Source organism: Physeter macrocephalus, unplaced genomic scaffold (assembly GCF_002837175.3).
Source record: "Physeter macrocephalus isolate SW-GA unplaced genomic scaffold, ASM283717v5 random_1566, whole genome shotgun sequence".
NCBI classification, from domain to species: domain Eukaryota; kingdom Metazoa; phylum Chordata; class Mammalia; order Artiodactyla; family Physeteridae; genus Physeter; species Physeter macrocephalus.
The window spans coordinates 1-3,808 of record NW_021146891.1 but is presented as its reverse complement, the minus strand read 5'-3'; the positions used below and the strand labels follow the sequence as shown (position 1 = coordinate 3,808).

Here is a 3,808-nt window from a genome sequence, read left to right as displayed (position 1 = left end):
CGCCTCCTTCGGCTGCCGGCTGCCTCCGGAAAACCACACGGCCACGCTCGGGCGCGCGCCCCCTGACCGCACACGCCCGCTCACGCATGCTCCCGGCGCTCCCACGCGCGCAGGCCCTTCACCGGCGCCGCCCACGCAGCCTCGTGCTCCTGGCGCGGGGTCCGCTGCCGGAGCTGCGATGAGCTATCGGAGGATGGTGCAGCGCGGGGCGCGTCGCCCCCCTCAGTCCACCAGAGCCCGGATACCTCAGAAATTCGGCTCTGGGTCTGTGGGGAGCGAAATGCAACCCAAACACCGTTTTACCGAACCCCGCGCAAATAAACACGCACAGGCAATCACACAGACGTCGCCGCGACCCGCGCTTGCCGCGGCGGATACCGGCCGCGGGGGGCCAGGAAAGAGCCCGGGACCCGGGAGGGGCCGCTGCCCACGCCTCAAAGTCCGAGGGGTCGCTGCTCGGGATCGGCCGCTAAAAGGTGCGACGTAAGTGCCCGGCGTTACCGGCCCGGCTTAAAGGCGCAACGGCGAGCCTGGGGCCTGCATCGCCGGGGCGGGGCCAGGCCGGGCGGAACCGGCCGCGGGAGAGCGGGTAGGCGGGGGCGATCGGGCAGGAAGGGAGCTGGGGAGGAAGAGCGCGGGCGTGATTTGTCCTGCGCGGCCAGGTACGGCGGTGCCCAGGGTGGGCCGGAGACCGGGCTGCGGCTGTCCTCAGACACACCAGCCGGCACCCGGCGGACTCGCGCCCGTCCTTCGCTTGCAAAACTCGCCGGTTTCGTTAAGAGGCGGTCTCTGGGTGAGGACGGGCGCTTGCGGCCGGTGTCTGCCAGTGCCCTGGCCTCTGAGATACAGACCGACGACTAAGGGAGTGGTGGGAAGGGCGCGGCGCCGTCGCCTCTGGCTTAACAGAGCAGATGCGCAGAGAGTCCAACAGGTGGCTCCGTGGCGCAATGGATAGCGCATTGGACTTCTAGAGGCTGAAGGCATTCAAAGGTTCCGGGTTCGAGTCCCGGCGGAGTCGCAGTTTTTCCCCCAGTACGTAATTTATTTTCTACACCTGTCATTTCTCTCATTTTCCTAAAGGGTTGAACTGGCCTCGCATCCTCTGCCCACTGCCTTCGGCTTCTGCAGCTCTTTCACCTCTAGCAGCTCGCACCTCTAGTCTCTCCTTTCCCTTGCTTCCCTGGCTCAGTCCTGGACCCTGCCGACTCCGGAGCCGGATCCGGGAACTGGGAAGAGCGGCCTGGGCGGCGGCGAAGCGAAGCCTCGCGGTTTCGGCCTGAGCAGAGCGCGGGGGAGGCCCGGGTCTAGGGTGTTCCTGGAGACCTGCCCCCAGACCCCGGGGGTACGCCCCCTCGCCAGGAGCGCGAGCGTGGCTGCTAGGGAGGGGTGAGCAAAGGACGAGGAAACGCGCGCATACAATGAGCTGCCCCTCCAGCCCAGAAGGTTTCCGAATTGTCATGTACTTGAATCCCCAGTGGGATCCTGTCAGAAATGCAGATTCCTGGGCTTCACTCTCATTCAGTCGATCAAAGTGGGGCCCAGGAATCTGACTTTCGAATAAGAACGCCCTCTCCCCACCTCCACGATTCCGGTGCAAAAAGACCCGAGGTCCACTCTGCTTATCAGCTGCTCTAGGCAGGGATGACTATCTTGTACTTCTCCTGACAGTTCATAGCTTTGCACGAGGTTAGGATTCCGCCTCGCTAAAGGCGAATGAATGAATGAATGAATGAAATTTTAAAAACTCATTGTAACAAACAATTCATGCCAAAAATACAAAATCCAAAATTGTCAAAAAAGGTACAGGGAAAAGTAAACATCCTTGTTCTTCCTATATTATCCCAGCCTTTCAATTCTCTCTATAAGCCATCAGTGAAAATGGTTTCTTGGAAGTATTTTCAGATTTATTTTATGCACATGTCAGCATTTCTATATCTATTCTCTTTATGTTTGTTGATGTTACTGATATAGGTGATATAGCATTACGATTGGTAGTATATTATGCTTGCTAGTTCACTTATTAATACAATAGAGCTGCCTTGTTCCATTGCACATAAGTATCATAATGATTTAATAGTCCCCAATAGTTGGTCATTTAAGTGTCCAGTGTTTTCCTGTTACAAACAATGTTTCAGTGAACATCCTTATTCTTACATTATTGTACACAAATGCAAACGTATCTGTAGGATAGATTCCTAGGAAGTTGAATTGCTGTGTCAAAAGGTTTATTTGTGCATTCTTTGATAGATACTGCCAAATTGCTCTCATAGAGATTGTATCCATTTTACTCTCACTAACAATGATAAAAGTGGCATTTCAAATTTGTGTAGAAGAGGAAGAATGTTCATTATCAGTAGTTCTGGGACAAAATTCCCACTTCACTCCTTTTACAAAAGTATATTCCGGATGAAGAAAATACAGGTATAAAAATAAAACCAGGAAAAGCACTAAAATAAAACGTGATGAAGTTATTTAATAATCTGAGTGCAATATAACCCCAAACATAGAAGAATTTAAAAAATTGATAAATACAAATATATGAATTTCTCTAAGACAAAAAATAAGATACCATAAACAAAATCAAAAGACAAACTAGGAAAGAATAATTACATTACATATCACAAAAAAGGGCTGGTTTCCTTAAAATGTGAAGAACTCCTACAAACTAGTAAGAGAACGACCAATGATGCAATAGAAAAATGACCAAACTCAAGAACAGATAAATTACAAAAAAGAAATACAAATTATTCTATGTATAAAAAGATGCTCACCTTCACTCATAACAAGACATGGATTGAAACTACAACTAGAAACCATCTTTCAGCTGTTTCATAACATGTAGGGTATGTTGTTGATAAGATTGACATTTAATTTTCTTCTGTAATGCAGCATTGTTTAAAATGGCCTCTGGAATTCCCTGGCAATCCAGTGGTTGGGACTCCACGCTTTCACTGCCAAGGGCCCAGGTTTGATCCCTGGTCAGGGAACTAAGATCCCACAAGATGCCTGCACGGTGGGGAAAAAAAAATTTTTTTTTTAATAGAATGGCCTCAAGCTGGAAATAACCTACACGTCCATCAATAATGAACTGTTTGAAGAAAGTATGGTAGAGCCTTGTAATTGAATTGAATACAACGCAGACCTTTAAAAAATGAGGAAGATCCATATATATTGCTATGGAAAAATAACCAAGATTATATGAAAAAAATTGATGCGTAAATGAGTATACTTAATATTCTTTTTGTGTTAAGTAATGCTAATAATAATAGTAGTAATAATGTATATTGGCATGAATTTGTGTGCAGAGAACATTTCTGGAAGGATATATGAACGGTTAACAGTGCTGGGGCAGGAGGGACAGTGGTATGAAGGGTTGGGGTCTTTTTACTGATTGCCTGTTTGTAATGTTAGAGTCGTTTTCATAATAAGCCTATCTTATCCTTGTAATAAATTAATTTTAAAAAGATAGAGCAAAAAAATTCCTAAGCTAATGAGGAAGGAATAAAAAGCATTTGGTGCCTGTTCTTAAGTTCACTTTCCAGTAGTCAGCCCTGATACTGCTTATCCATTAAAGATTTTCTGAATTTGATTTAACAAACATTTATTAACTCCTTATGTTCTGCTCCGTGCTGGATCTCAGCCATAAATACACCCTTTAGGAGCTCCTCCTACTAAGCATAGAGAAATATATAAACAAGATATCTCTTTACAAGGTGATTCCAGCAGGGACCATGTCCTGAAGGTCTTGTACACCATGTTAAGGAGTGTGGACTTTGCCCTAAAGGCAATAGGAAACCATTGCCTAGCT

General features: G+C 47.5%; 1 non-coding gene across 1 annotated transcript; it reads left to right on the top strand.

Annotated features, from left to right (window-relative positions):
* The first annotated feature begins 933 nt into the window (after window positions 1–933).
* TRNAR-UCU (transfer RNA arginine (anticodon UCU)) lies at window positions 934–1,018 on the top strand. The gene is given in 2 exon segments: window positions 934–970; window positions 983–1,018. It is a non-coding gene; the product is annotated as a tRNA-Arg (tRNA).
* Window positions 1,019–3,808: the final 2,790 nt, after the last annotated feature.